Source organism: Micromys minutus (genome assembly GCF_963924665.1).
Source record: "Micromys minutus genome assembly, chromosome: 9".
Taxonomy (NCBI): Eukaryota; Metazoa; Chordata; class Mammalia; order Rodentia; family Muridae; genus Micromys; species Micromys minutus.
The window spans coordinates 59853402-59869841 of NC_137978.1; the positions used below are offsets into that span (position 1 = coordinate 59853402).

The 16440-nt window shown below is 43.0% G+C and overlaps 1 pseudogene across 1 annotated transcript; it reads right to left on the bottom strand.

Annotated features, from left to right (window-relative positions):
* Nucleotides 1-2045: 2045 nt before the first annotated feature.
* LOC308423804 (small ribosomal subunit protein eS4-like) lies at nucleotides 2046-4818 on the bottom strand (annotated as a pseudogene). The gene is made up of 2 exons: nucleotides 4113-4818; nucleotides 2046-2238 (listed from the first exon to the last, which is right to left on the bottom strand). The product of its transcript is annotated as a small ribosomal subunit protein eS4-like (transcript).
* Nucleotides 4819-16440: the final 11622 nt, after the last annotated feature.

Consider the following 16440-nt stretch of genomic DNA (forward strand, 5'->3'; position numbering starts at 1 on the left):
CCCAGTACTCAGTTAGATCAGGGAAGATGAGACATCTTCTTTTTGGCTAATTTGATTCTACATTTCAGACCTTTAAAAAAACATTTTGATAGCCAGTGAGCATCAGTGTTATTTCCTTTGGCACCACCTCAGAAGGTCTACTATTTAGTTGAGGATGCTTATCTTATGTTGACCTGTCAAGCATGTTCTTTCCCTTTATTGACAATGAGGCCTGAAAGGACAGCCATCCCAAACAGCATATCTGTGTGTAAGGAGGGATCCTAAACCAAAGTCAAGAGGTCTGCAGGGAGGTAGTTATGGATACAATCACACTCTCTTTCATGACAAGCTTTATTGTGTGTTGCAATAACTTCCTCTGGGGAAGAAGATTTTAAACTAATCATAATGTCAATAAAAATTAAAAGAAGGGCCACCGACATCATGACTCACAGCTTGCCAACAGAGAGTTGAGCTCCCATAGGAGACTCTAGAGTGTTCTCCCACCTGAGCCCATGGGTGAACCTCCACTTTCTCCCTGCCGAATCTGCAGAGAAACTGCCAGGAACTCACAGGGTGCGTTTATCTTGGTTCTGCTTGGGTCTGGACCTTTCAGGCCTCCAACTGCATCCAGAGCTACTGGCAGCCCATTGTCATTGGAATTCACTGCCTGCCCATATAGGACACAGGACCTATCTCCCTTCTGAGCACTTGGGACCACAGACACACTGGAGAGACAAGCTCCATTCAGAAACAACAAGATCAACTAACATCAAAGATATCAAGATGGCAACAGGCAAGCACAAGAACCCAAACAATGAATACCAAGACAACCTGGCAGCACCAGAACCCAGCTCTACTGCCACAGCAAGTAGTGTATGTCCCAACACATGAAAAAATCTTCCATTATTTGTACTGAAAATAGTGCCTGTTGAGGATAGAGGGCCTTGAGAAGCACATGAATTAAAGAAATACAGGAGAACACAGAGAAACAAGTACAATCGCTTAGAAAAATATGGGAAGAAACAAGCAAACTGATGAACAAACCACAGGGATCCAACTGTAAGAGCTAGAGAAAAGACTGAAGGAGCTGAAAGGGTTTGCATCCCCATGGTAACAACAACATTGTCAACCAACCAAACACTCCAGAGCTCCAAGGGGCTAAAACACCAACCAATGAGCACACATGGAGAGACCCATGGCTCCGGGTGCATGTGTAGCAGAGGATAGCATTTCCTGACATCAATGGGAACAGAGACCTTTGGTCCAATAAAGGCACGTTTTCCCACCGTAGGGGAACACCAAGAAAATGAGGTCGGAGAGGTTGGTTGAAAGAGTGAGGACCTTCATAGAAGAAAGTGGAAAAGGAGGGTAGAGGGAGGAAAATGGGAAAAGGGGATCTCATTTGTAATGTAAATACACAGAATACCCAATTTAAAAAAAAAAAAAAAAAAAAACTTGGAATCAAAACCAAAGACTCAGGAGGAACAATCTCAGAATTCGCCACACATTTCTGGGTCTGAAAGAAAATCTTCCTCAGTAATCCAGTCCCCACATGTTCTCTGAGAGATAAATTGGACTAGAACTGCAGCAGCCTCAGTGAAGAAGGTTCCAGATCTGAGAACTTGACATTCCTGCCCTTGGGGACAAATAGGAACCTAAGGTAAATTATTTGGGGCTTTGTGCACTGATAGGGGAGTCTTCTGGTGGTCAGATAACACACAGGGGTAAATTAACAAGAATGGGAAAATGAAAAAGGAGCAAAGTGTGTGTTGACTCTGATTTTGCTTAGTAGAGGACTTTCACGGTTGTTAGGCCATGGCTGTATGCCCACATCCTGTCTCCAGTGGAGGAAGGTCATCAGAGAAGCAAGTCCTTATGGTTGATTTTCCTGCTGGTCTTGATGTTTATGTGCTAATTTTGCTTCCTCAAGGAGGCTGCCAAGGAGGCTCTCAAGTACCCTTGTTATTTCTTTCTTTTTTGTTGTTGTTTCACCATGCTGTTTAATCTAGCATGTTGCCTAGAAAGGCTTCTATAGCCAGAGTACAAATCCTTTTCCAGAGATCATTTCACCCACTGCTCTGTTTGACTGCCAGCCTCTCCTCTCTCTTCAGCAAGGATGAGGCTGATTCCTTTTCTTAGGGGAAGAGAGACCCATGGTTTGTTGCACTTGCCAATAACAAAGATGTTAGACAGCCAAGCGGCAAAGCTGTTGCCATTGGCATCTTACAAATGAACCACATCAAAAGAGCCAAGATGAGACTACTGCCAGCTGTGCCAGTGGTCGTTCCTGTGGAGGGACAGGGTGCCCAGCTGGCCTCTCCTCGCACCAGCAGGACTTGTGGGCGGGGCTGACCCGGCCGGTCCAAAGGGAGAGCTGCGGGTGACGCACTTCCGTTTCGCGTCTTCCGGCTTCCCGGGGAGCAGACCCTCCTCACAACAACGATCTTTGGCGCTCGCCCCGTGCCGAGGCCGGGCCGCGCCTGCGGGGACTGCCTTAGCCGCATTCAGGAGAGCCGGCCGCACTTGCGGCCCGTCGCCCGCTGTCACCGCGCTGCCCCGCGAGACCTGGAGGGCGAGCGCCGCGGTGCAGGAAGGGAGCGGCCTGCGGAGGCGGGGCGATGGGCCGGCCTTCCTTCCCACAGACTCGACGCGCTCTGAGCCGCAGCGTTGCTCTTCCCAGGCTCGCTCTTCGGCCGCGGCCTTCTTTCCTTCAGGCTCGTTCCGCGGTCGCGTCCTTGCTTGTCCCAGGCTTGCTCTCCCGGCCGCCGCCTTTTCTTCAGGCTCGCTCCGCGCAACCGCCTTCCTCCGCCCAGGCTCGCTCTCCGGCCGCAGCCCCTCAGCCGCCCAGGCTGCGCGGGTGCTCGCGTGGGACCTTGTTGCGTGTCAGCTCGGGCGTCGCCGCAGGGGCGCGGCGCTGAGCGGTCCGCTGCGGCCTCCCCCTCGCGGTCTCCGCAGGTCGTCTGCCCGCCTTCCTCCGCAGTCCGGAGCCTGGAGGAGCCTAGACATGTCGGCGACAGCTGCACACCCGGCCCGGCACCCAGAGCCTGCCGCCACCACCGCCACCGTCCATCGTTGGTACCGGCAATGGCCTTAGTATCGCCTGATGTGCTTGTGACTGGTTTGGACCCGGAATATTTGAGAACTCCTGCCCCCACCCCAGCCGTGCCTGCCCACTGGGCTTACCTGCCGCGCCACTAGACTGTCCGACTTTGAGAGCACCATGGACCAAAGTGGGATGGAGATTCCTGTGACTCTCATCATTAAAGCACCGAATCAGAAATACAGTGACCAGACTATTACCTGCTTCTTGAACTGGACCTTGGGGAAACTAAAAACGCATCTAACGTGTACCCTAGCAAACCAGTAAGTGTAAAACTGGACGCAGCTGTTCTGACCTGCGGCCCCGTGAATCTGGTACCTCCCTTCTCCCAGCTTGCCCCTTCCTCGGATATCCAATAGGTCTTCATTCGAAATACTTTTGGTTCTGAGGTTGCGGGTGTCTCCTAAGTGATCCATCATTATCTTCCTAATGAGGTTCAGTTAATTAGTATACAGAAATACCAAGAGACAAGAATTTGCAGTTACCACAAAGGGACCGTCTTCCATGGAACTTAAAGTCATCAAATATGAATGTCAGATTCTATTTTTGGTTTTCAGATAAAGAATCACTGTTCATATTAGAACTTTTGTTGCTTTCTAGGTTCAGAATTTTTTCATGGAGAAGAGAATTTTTCCCCCTCTTGGAATAAGTTTGTGACTTAGTGAAAATTATCCTTGAACCATCACTTCATTACGCTGGTTCTAAGTTGCATATTCACTTCGTTTCCCACTTCCCACCTCCAAGTTCTAAAGAGGATACAGACATTGAGACAAGTGCAGTCCTTCCACATACCCCAGTCATTCAGTACCTGTTTTGTTTTCGGTTGTATTATCTGTCTCAAATCAGTGTGGCTTTGTTTCCAGTTCTTAGTATTGGAAAGATAAACAGAATGGAAACGTATGTCTCTTAATTTAGATTTGAAGGGATGTAAGTCTTAGTAAGTCTTGGAATAGTTTGGAGAAGTATGTCATAGAGAGTATTAAAGTGAGACTTTAATATTAAAAAAAAAAAAAAAAAAAAAAAGCCAGGATGTCTCTCTGTTGGTGATTACACCAATTCTTCCTGAGTTAGCACCTCAGTCACCATACAGAGACTACCTGTGTCAAACTTGATGAAGTCAGTTATTCTGCCTGCTCAAAATCAGTCTCAATGGTGTCATTCACCTTGATGAGGGGTTCAGGGTATTGAATAGTACCAGCATCATGGGTCACCAGATGTGTGATTCCTTTTGTGCCCACAAAGATTTTTCTCACTTTGCATAACTTCTACTTGGCCTCCTCAGGTATAATATGATGAACAGCAAAGCGGCCCTTGGTGTCATAGATCAGACGGAAGTTTTCTCCAGTTTTGTCAATGCTGATGACATTCCTAAACCGAGCAGGGTAGGTTATGTCGGTCCTGACTTAACCATCAATCTTAATGAAGCGCTGCATGCAAATCTTTTTTACTTTATCTCCAATCAGGGAATATGTAAGTCTGTTTCTTAGTAAAATAATGAGATACCGGCATTCCCTCAGCTCGCGAGGACCAGTGGATGGGCGAGGAGCAAGCACGCCAGTCAACTTACCCAGCATCCAACTTTTAGGAACAGCTACACGCATCAGATATTTCTTGGAACCATGATCCATGGCTACGCCAGGAATGGGCACCCTACTTATTTCAAGTGAACCTTCTCCCCATTTGATTGGTCAAATAAAGGGAAGAGCCTATAATTGGGCAGTGAAAGGGAAAGGTGCGGCAGGAGGTTTTAGAGAGAATATATGAAATAGGAGAGGCAAAAAAAGTAAAGGAAGAGATAGAGGGAGATGGAAGAAAAGGAGGTAAAAGAGAGATGGAGCAGAACCACAAGGCCTGGAAAAGCCCCAAGGAGCAAGCCATCTCATATAAGGAGAATTGAGTAGTGTAGTAGTTAATCTGCCAAATGACTGCATGCAGTTTATAGATATTGTACCTGAATAGTGTGTTCTTTGCTTGGGCATATGTGGTAAATGATGTGGTGAAAGAAAAAAAAAAGAGAAAGAAAAAAAGAAATTAGCCCCCAACTTATCATGTAGGACCCATCTAACCTGAGATAAAAACTCACTGTCCCTTCTCCACACCGAAATACACAGCATGCACAATGATTTGAGACAGAAGCAGCCTCTGGATTGAACGCAGACTGGGGCTGAGGTGCCCAAAAAGAGCTGCAGAGAACCTTCCTCTCAAGCACTAGGATGGCATCTACAGCCAGGGTTAGCACCCTAGCCTGGACCTGGACATGGATGTCCCATGCTAGATTCCTATGGAGGGACAGAGGTCCTGGACAGCAGCTGACTGAAAGGTTGGTTTGAGCAGATCTAGACATTCAAGCCTTCTGAGCATTTTTGTTCATACTGCCACATTAGCCCCCACATGTGCTCAGGACATGGACAGCCACCAGATCTTCCAACTACTCTTGCTGAAGGGTGCCTGAAATCAGCACACAAACACACACTGCCAGCTACAACACAAACAGTAGACAGAGAACCAGCCCAGAAGCACAGAAGCAACTGGTTTTTCAACAGTCAGGCACATCCTGGGAATAAAAGAATCTGAGAGGACTGCAGAGTCTGGAATTGAAGAGCAGACAGAGACAAATGCTCAAAAGGCTCCAGATAAGAAAATAAGAATTATCTATTACTGTGTTTGGGCATATGGGCTTTGAGGTTTAGTAAAGTTTCTTTTAGAAGATGGGTACCTTTGCCCATGAAACATGTATGTTCAGAATTGAGAGTTCATCTTGGTAGATATCACTTTGATGGTTATGAAGTGTTCTTATCTTTTTTGAAAATTTTTAGTTGAAAGGAAAATTTATTCAATATTAGAATGGCTACTCCACCTTGCTCCATTTGCTTAGAAATTTTTAACAGTTTTTTAGTCTGAGGTAGGATCTGTCTTTGTTGCTGAGGTGCATTTCCTGTATGCAGTAAAATTCTGGGTCCTGTTTACATATACAGTCAGTTCGTCTATGTTTTTATTGAGGAACTAAGTAAATTTTAAGAAATATGAAGGTAAAGTGATTGTTGCTTCCTGTTACTTTTGTTGTTAGAGGTGGAATGATATTTGAGTGACTACTTAATTTCTTGTTTGTTGAAAGAAGACTAGTTTCTAGTTTTTTCACGGTACTGTTTCCTTTCTTGTGTTGGACTTTTCCAAGTCTTAATATTTGTAGGGCTGGATTTCTGGAAAAATATTGAGTCAATTTGACTTTTTCTTGAATATATTGGTTTTTCCACCTATATTAATTGAGAGTTTTGTTGGGTGGTTCCTAAGGAAAATAGACATAATACTACCTGAGGGCTCAGCTATACCACTCCTGGAAATACAACCAAATGATGTTCCAACATGTAACAAGGAAACATGCTCCATTTTGTTCATAGGAGCCTTATTTATAATAGCCAGAAACTATAAAGAACCTAGATGTTCTTGAACAAAAGAATGGATACAGAAAATGTGGAAAAATACAGGATGAGCCTTGAACAACAACAAAAAAAAAAAAAAAAAAAAAAAAAAAAAAAAAAAAAAAAATCAGGAACTCAAGGATAAGAAGTGACAAAAAGAGATATGAAGCATAGACACAGACTTAAGAGAAAAATTAAAATTTCCATTGAGAAAATTCCTCAGTCAGAGAAAGAAGTTAATGGATGTCAATCACATATTCTTAGAAAACACCTTTGGTATATCTGGTTAGTGCACAACATCAACATCCAGAGGATGATCATCCACACGTTATCAGGAGTTCAAATAGCAATCCATGGATGTGTTCTATTTCAGGAAATTTGTGAAACATATCACTAATTTTTAAATGCGTTCTGCATTTGCACAACAAATTCTGAGTTCTGGGGCTATTAAAAATAATATGATCCCCCAAATCTTGAAGGATATGGCAAAAGCAATACTAGAACCAATGTCACATTTAAAATGTTTCTCATGGTAGAGAAACATAGGTCAACTTCTTGATGAAGGTTGCTTTCCTGAATCGGGGATTCTGGCTGCATTTGATGAGGGAACTTTGGCACCCTGTTGCTTGGCAGCCTTGAATGCCTGGGACCGAGTGGAGGATCAGGGGAAAGAGTTGACGTGCTTCTTCAAGTCATATTAGTTATAAGGAGAACTTGCATGACATTTTTCAAAGGTTTACTTCAGCTGTGAAAAATAGTGCATTAGATTCAGCCACAAGAAAGGCAATAATTAAGTTTTTAGCCTTTAAACAGATGAATGCTAAATGAAAGTAAATAATCAGATAACTGAGAGCAAGTACAGCATCTAGAGGTGAGTGGATTAGACATTGAGCTGATGAGAGACCTCATTCACCTGATATGACATTAGTAGGAGAAGCTGCCAATGGAGGCCTAGAGATAGACAACATGAATTTTAAATGTCTTAAATGTGATAGTAGGGACTATTCCAAAATAAACTGCTGGGAATTCAAAATTAATCTCTAAAGAGTGCTTATACATTTGTGAATATATCAAAGGTTTGGCAAATTCTGAAATTTGTCTACAGAATATAGAGCAACAACAGACAAATGGGTTGAAACCTTACCAAAAGTCTCTCTGGGGTCCTAGTATAGGTCCCAAAGCCAGGCAGGGAGAGTTCTGTTCCTCAGGACAATTAAGCATTACTGGTCTAAAAACAGATATTTTGAGACCTCATAATGATGCTGAGGTAAATTCTACAGACAATTCAAAAAAGCAAAATGGGCAGAAACAAATTTTTTGGCAAACTTTCATAGAGGATCGAAGGCCACAACTCAGAATACTAGGAAACTACATTGATATTGAAGTCATGGTTAATATTGCATCACATATCACCAATATCTCTCCAAAATCGTGGACTTCAAATTGGCCACTTCAAGACATATACGTCCAATTTCAAGGAGTTGGAATTTTATGACAAAAAAGCAAAGCACCACAGATTAAATGTATAAGATCTGAAGTTCAAGTAGGAAAACTGAGGTCATACATGGCTGACATAGCAATTTACTTATAAAGATGAGAACTGTTGTGACAATAAACAACAGAAATTAATATGCCCTTAGTTTCACAATCTGGCCACAGAAACAGTCTGACTTCTGACAAAACAAATTAAATTAGTTAAGGAATGTTAACATAGATATTTACAGACTGCCTAGGCTGTCCATAAACAAGATATATCAGGGGCTGACTATTTAGGTCTACCTCAGGGAGCCAATGCTGCTAAGACAGTAACACCTTAGTGTCCCGCGCAACCGTCTCGCCAGCAAGAACGACACGGCACACGAATAGGATTCTTCTGTGGTAAAGCTTTAATGCATCTCGAGAGGCAGAGCATAAGCTTGCAACAAGTGAAGACAAAGACCCCGAACTATCTAGCCCTTCCCCTTATATAGGAATCAGTCCTCGCCTTGGATGTGGAGCCCCCTGATTGGTTGAAACTCATCAGGCCCTATGACTCCACGAGAGAGGCAGAGCTCAAGGAGTGGAAAGTTACCCAGCACATGCGCACATGACTTGTTTACTGCGAACTCCAGCCGGATGTCAGCGCCATCTTGTAATGGAGAATGTGCAGGCAGTGCCCCACATCTCCCCCTTTCTTTTATTCTTTAAGCAAAGTAGGACACCCATATTAGGAGGGCGGAGATAGAAGTCAAATCCTCATTAAGGTGTATAAAGATCACATACAGGAATAACCGCTAGGCTTTTTGTAGCCCGTAGTACTCTTGACCTGTCACTCTGCCGTTTTTCTGAGGGAGGGACACTGGGGCAGGCAACCCTCACGCAAGATGACATATCTCCCATAGATACCCCGTGGCGAGGGGCTCTCAGTGCTATGCTTAGCTCGTCATCCCTCATGGGCTGCTCAAGCCAGACACTAATCCTGTGCAATGAATCAAAGTTCTAGGAGTGCAAGAGCTGTCTGGCCGGGTACCTACTGCTTAAGCATAGGCAACCAGATATCGGCTGATTCTCCATGTTCTAGAGCGACAAGCGCTTAGGCAATAACCACCTTGTCTCTTTTTGTTTGGGCCTTGAGCTTACAAACCAGCCAGAGAAGCAACACAAGTCTGCAGCAAAGGATTGCTCCAAAGAGTCCCACCCCCACCCAAGTTGATATCGGTGGTGAAAAACTTAGGGAAGACTGTAGCATCATGTTCCACTGGAATTGGTTTCGGGAATGCTGACAGAATCGCCCATCTCGCCTCTCCTCTAACTCTCTGGTTCCAAAGTATCAGGAGCAGGGCTGTCATCAGGAGTCTCCACCATTTTTCGAGTGAGCCTCTCGGGGACCCAGATGGGATTATTTTCATCCTGAGGGAAAACACAAACAGCTCCCCTGGATCTGATCAACACAGGATCTGGTTCTTTCCATTTATTAGTTATGACATCTTTCCATTTCACCATCTCTCTTGGTTTCTCCATCGGTAGGTAATGCCTTTCAGCCGCCGAATGGCCGTGGTCATCAAAATTTTAAAAATTTAAGGTGAATAGTGCCATGAAAGTTGCAGTTCTAGGCACACGGGGTAGAGCTTGCATAATTCCCCCTTTTTGTTTTATTAAATAGGATTTGAGGGTGCGGTGAGCATGTTCGACGATGCCTTGCCCTTGTGGGTTGTAAGGTAAACCTGTGAGATGTGTCACAGCCATGTGGCTACAAAATTGTTGGAATTTTTGTGAGGTATAAGCAGGACCATTATCTGTTTTTAAGAACTTTGGTTTACCCCAGGCACTCCAAGCCTCTAGGCAATGTTGGATGGCGTGCAAGGCCTTCTCTCCAGATAAGGGTGTGGCTGCAATTACACCCGAACAGGTGTCAATGGATACATGTACATATTGCAGCTTACCAAAGGAGGAGACATGGGTAACATCCATTTGCCATATTTGAAGAGGTTGGATGCCCCGAGGATTAACTCCAGAGTGGGGCGCAGGCAGAAACTGACTGCAGTTTTGGCAATTGAGAACAATATCACAGGCCTCCTTCCGAAAAATGGAGAAACAGTGTCGCAGAGTCTTAGAAGTAACATGGAAATTCTTATGAAAGTCTTTGGCGGCCTCTAGGGGTGTGACCATAGCTATAGCAATCATTTTAGTAGCCTTGTCTGCCAAGTCATTGCCTTGAGTCATAGGTCCTGGCAATCCAGAATGAGCTCTAATGTGAGTAATATAAAAGGGTGATCTTCTGGCTAGAAGACAGTTTTGAATTTGCGCAAAAATTGAGGCAACTCTGCTAGACGGTTTAATAATGCCAGCCGTCTCAAGCAGATTGACAGCATTAACAACATAAGGTGAATCAGACACCATATTTATAGGTTCTGAGAAATGTTGTAAGACCTCAAGAACCACTAGACATTCTACCACCTGTGGAGAGGTTTTTGTATACTGCCTAGAATAGACCTGTCCATTAACCACAAAAGCCCCCAGTCCGGTCTTGGAACCTTCAGTATAAATCACTAACCCTTCTTTTTGGGGACTACAGGACGTTACTTTGGGAAAAACTACAGGTTGGGTTAAAGCAAACTGTAAAATTGGATGTTTTGGGTAATGATTATCTATTTTTCCCGAAAAGGAGTGACTAAGATAGCCCAATCATTCGAATTGGCAGCAAGAGTGGAAACCTGTATGGCATTATAGGAAACAATTAGCAAATGCGGTTCAGTGCCAAAATGTGTGATGGCAGATTTTAGTCCTCTCAGCACCAGTTGTGCCACAGCATCTGGATACCAGTCAATTATTTTAGCTGGCGAGGCATTAGGATGTACCCACAATAATGGTCCTTGTTGCCAAAGCACAGCAGTAGGGAGTCTGTTCGTTTTAAAAACACATAATGAAAAAGGTTTATCATAATCTATGCAAGTCAATTGTGCATCTTGTATAGCCTCTTCTACCAACTGTAACGCTCTTTCTGCTTGCGGGGTCAATCTTCTAGGTGAGGAGACATGAGGTTCTCCTTCTAGAATATCAAATAAGGGTTTAAGTTCAGCAGAAGGAATCTTAAGAAAAGGTCTAAGCCAATTGATGTCTCCCAGTAATTTTTGAAAATCATTAAGAGTGTGGAGGTAATCTCTTCTTATCTCGAGCTTTTGAGGGACAATCTTATCAGGGAATACCACAGACCCTAGGAATTGACCAGTATCAGAAATCTGGACCTTTTCTGTGGCAATATATAGGCCCTTACTTTTTAGGGCCTGTAACAATATAAGAAATGCCTCTTTTAAAATCATCAAATTTTTGTGGCATAATGCAAGACGCACCTGTCTCCTTACTCTCTCTGGGAGGAATGAGAAGGCTTTTAAAGGTGTGCGTGTCTCATAAGGAGGAGGGGCTGTTGGAAAAGGAGGTGCTGTTGGAACAGCTAATGGCTCACGCAGAGGTCTGCGCCACTCATCAGGGTGATACCTCTCTTCCTCATATCTAGCAGGTTCTTTATCTATCTCTGCTTCTTCTTTTGGGTCTAAGCCTTCTCGCTCATCATCATCATCTGAAGTCTCGAGGCTATCAATGTTAAGAGCCTCAAAGTCTTTTACAGGGTACAAGCTGACTCCCCTTTTCTTAATATTAGAGGGCATAAGGGAATGAAAATCTGAAGGTTTGTGGGTAACAACTCTCCCGCTGTGCAGCTTACCTGGAGGTCCTTTTTCCTTAGGGGGGGGGGATATTTTTTTCTGGCGCGCGCCCACTCTCTTGCTCTGTTCGACTTCTGATAGTCTATCCTAGACTTCACTCAATACCTCTTGCCCTGCAGCGATAGCGGGCCTACAACTCTCATCTTTTAAACAATTTTGTAGCATCCTCCAAATGGCCATGGTCCCAGGCCCCAGGTCTCCGGCAGTCAGCGCACAGTCTAAATCTCTACCCAATTTTTTCCATGAGGCTGGTGAGAGAGACCCAGAGACCGAAAACCAAGGGGCAGCACGCTCTACCTCTTTTACGAAACACTGTAAGATGCGGGTGGGCAATTCTAAATCTCTCTGCTTAAGAATTGTATGTAGGGCTATAACAGTCGAGTGTGAAGAGCCCATCACAGCGATGTAATGCCCGAGGCTTATTTATGTTTTGGCTCAAAGTGAAACTGAAAGGTGAGTAAGCACAAAACTAACCCTAGCCCTGATGGACACAATGGGAAACTAAGAGGAAGAGAATAAAAACTGCACTGACAAAGACCAGAGCCTCTACAGACCCTTCCCAGACCATGGAAGATTTAAACCAAATTTAAAGAAAGATCCAGGGTCAGACATACCTTGCCGAACTTATCTCCCCGCAGTTCTGGATCCTCCCTGCCCAGAGACAGGGGATCTTCGCTGGTGCTGACGATGGAGTGGTCTGAGTTCCCAGGTTCAGGCACCAGATGTCCTGCGCAACCGTCTCGCCAGCAAGAACGACGCTGCACACAAAATAGGATTCTTCTGCGGTATAGCTTTAATGCTCTTGAGAGGCAGAGCATAAGCTTGCAACACGTAAAGACGAAGAAGACCCTGAACTATCTAGCCCATCCCCTTATATAGGAATCAGTCCTCGCCTTGGACGTGGAGCCCCCTGATAGGTTGAAACTCATCAGGCCATATGACTCCACGGGAGAGGCAGGGCTCAAGGAGTGGAAAGTTACCCAGCGCGTGCGCACATGACTTGTTTACTGCTAACTCCAGCCGGATGTCAGCGCCATCTTGTAATGGAGAATGTGCAGGCAGCGCCCCACAATTCCATACGTCCTATTCCTAACATGACAGAATAAAGATCTTAATCAAGAAAAACAGAAGAAAGGCCAAATACACATGGAAATTGAACAATTCTCTATGCAATGATAAATTGGTTAGAAAAAAAAGACAACATAGAAAACCTAAACAAAACAGTAAAAGAAGATGCAAACCCCAAGAAGCTCCTAACCCAAAATGTCCAGTTGGAATTAACAGATATCTACAGACCATTTCATCCTGAAACAAAAGAATATACCACCTTCTCAGCACCTTCTCCAAAAGTGACTATATAGCCAGACTAACTAGAGGGCAAAGGGAGAGTATGCAACATACAAAATCAGAAATGAAAGTGGAGACATAACAACAGAAACTGAAGAAATTCAAGGAATCATCAGATCATACTCCAAAAGCCTATATTCAATAAGACTGGAAAATCGGGAGGAAATGAACAAATTTCTAGGCAGATATCAGATACCAAACTTGAATCAGGATGGGAAAAATCATCTAAACAGTCCCATAACACATAAAGAAATAAAAGCAGTCATCAATAGCCTTCCAAACAAAAAAGAGAACATGGCCAGATGGGTTCAGTGCAGAATTCTATCAGAATGTTATAGAAGATGTAATACCAATACTCTCCAAACTGTTCCACAAAATAGAGACAGAGGAAACACTACCCAACTCATTCTTAAAGCCACAATTACTCTTATTCCTAAACCACACAAAGTCCTTAAAGGAAAGAGAACTTTACACCAATGTCACTCATGAACATTGATGCAAAAATACTTAATAAAATTCTTGAAAACCAAATCCAAGAATACATAAAAATGATCATTCATCAGGATCAAGTAGGCTTCAATCCTGGGATGCAGGGAAGTTTCAATATATAGAAATTCATTAACGTAATCCACCATATAAACAAACTTAAAAAAAAAAAAACAAACACACATGATCATCTCACTAGATGATAAGAAATCATTTGAAAAAATTCAATACCTCTTCATGTTACAACTCTTGGAAAGAGCAGGAATCCAAGGCCCATAACTAAACATAGTAAAAATGAATATATGACAAACCAGTAGTCAACATCAAACTAAACAGTAGGAAACTTGAAGCAATTCCACTAAAATCAGGGACTACACAAGTCTGCCCACTCTTTCCTTACTTATTCAATATAGTATGGGAATTCCTGGCCAGAGAAATTAGACAACAATAAAAAATATTTTCAGCGCCCCTGCCCTGCCTGATCCAGGGACCAGGAACCCAGAATTGGGACCTCTGTTCCCAACCAGTGGCACAGGGAAAGCGCGCCCCTACCCTGCCTGATCCATGGACCACGAACCCAGCATTGGGACCTCTGTTCCCACCCGGCAGCTTTGGGGCACAGAACAGGGCTCGGACCATCCGCTACCTGGACCAGGGGAAATCCAGAGACACAGACCAGGTACACGGGAAAAGCAAGAACATATCACTGACAACAAGATGGCAAAAGGAAAGCGAAAGAGCATATCCCAAGGAAACCAAGACAACCTGGCAACACCAGTACCCAGCTCTCTCATCAAAGCAAACATTGGAATGCCAAACACTCCAGAAATAGAAGACACAGACCTAAAATCATACCTCAAGAGGATGATAGAGATCCTTAAAAAAGAACGGGAGGAAAAGCAAAAAGAATCAGAAGCTTTTAAAGAGGAAACGAGGAAATCATTCAAAGAACTCAAAGAACTAGAGAAAAATAGAAGCAAAGAGATGAAGGAATGAAAGAAGGAATTTAAAACTGAAATTGACACAATAAAGAAAACACTAAAATGATAACCCTAGAGGTAGAACACCTAAAAAAGAAATCAGGAGTCACAGAAGCAAACATTTCCAATAGACTACAAGAGATGGAAGAGAGAATCTTGTGGGACGTAGAAAAATGAAAACATAGACAAAACAGTCAGAGAAGATGCAAAAACCAAAAAGCTCCTAACCCAAAATGTCCAGGAGATCCAGGACACAATGAGAAGACCAAACCTACGGATAATAGGAATAGAAGAGGGAGAAGAATATCAACTAAGAGGCACAGTAAATATCTTCAACAAAATTGTAGAAGAAAACTTCCCTACCCTTAAGATTGAGATGACCAGGAGCATAAAAGAAGCCTTCAGAACTCCAAATAGGTTGGACCAGAAAAGAAATTCCTCCTGACACATAATAGACAAAACACCAAGTGCCCAAAGCAAACAAAGAATACTAAAAGCAGTAAGAAAAAGAAGTCAGGTAACATATAAAGGTAGACCAATCAGAATCACAACCGATTTCTCAACAGAGACAATGAAAGCTGGAAAAGCCTAGACAGACATCATACAGAAGTCCCTAAGAGAGCACAAGTGCCAGCCCAAGCTGCTATACCCAGCAAAACTATCAATCACCATAGATGGAGAGATGAAGATATTTCAAGGCAAATCTAAATTTATACAATATCTTACCACAAACCCAGCACTACAACGAATTATAGGTGAAAAACCCTATACAATGAGGGGAACTGCATCCTAGTAAAAACAAGAAAACTCCTAAGCAAAAATACCAAAAGAAGAAAGAGACACAGAGACAACTCAACCTACAAAAGCAATAATAGCAGGAAACAGAAACCACTATTCCTTGATATCTATTAATAAATGGTCTCAACTCCCCAATAAAGTGACAAAGGATATCAAACTGGATACATAAGCTAAATCCAGCATTTTGCTGCATACAGGAATCTCATCTTATAAAAAAAAGACTGACACTATCTCAGAGTAAAATGTTGTAGAAAAAAACTTCAAAGCAAACGGCCCCAAGAAGCATGCTAGAGTGGCTATTCTAATATCAAATAAAGTAAATTTCAAACCAAAAGTTATCAAAAAAAGATAAAGAACACCTTTTACTCATTACAGGGGAAATCTGTCAAGAGAAATTCTCAATCCTTAACATATATGCTCCAAATACAAAAGCACCCACATTCATAAAAGAAATCCTAATAAAGCTCAAAAAATACATTTCACCCCACACAATAATAGTGAGAGACTTTAATACCCCACTCTCACCACTGGGCAGATCATGGAAACAGAAACTGAACAAGGACACTGTAAAACTATGCAGAGACTATGAACCAACTGGAATTAGTAGATATCTACAGAACATATCATCCTAAAGTAAAAGAATACACCTTCTTCTCAGCACCCCATGGCACCTTCTCGAAAATTGACCATATAATTGGACACAGAATGAGCATCAATCAATATAAGAAGATTGAAATACTCCCATGCATCCTCTCAGATCACCATGATCTAAGGCTGGTCTTTAACAACAACAAAGACAACAAAAAGCCCACGTACACATAGAAACTAAACAATGCTCTGTTAAACGATAGCAGGGTCAAAAATGAAATAAGAAAGAAATTAAGGATTTTCTAGAATTTAATGAAAACAAAAACACAACATACCCAAACCTATGGGATGCAATGAAAGCAGTACTGAGAGGAAAACTCATAGCTCTGAGTGCTTCCAAAAAGAAACTGAAGAGAGCATACATCAGCAACTTGACAACATAGCTCTAGAACAAAAGGAAGCAGATACACCCAAGATGAGTAGACAGCAAGAAATAATCAAACTTAGTGAAGAAACTGACCAAATAGAAACAAAAAGAACCA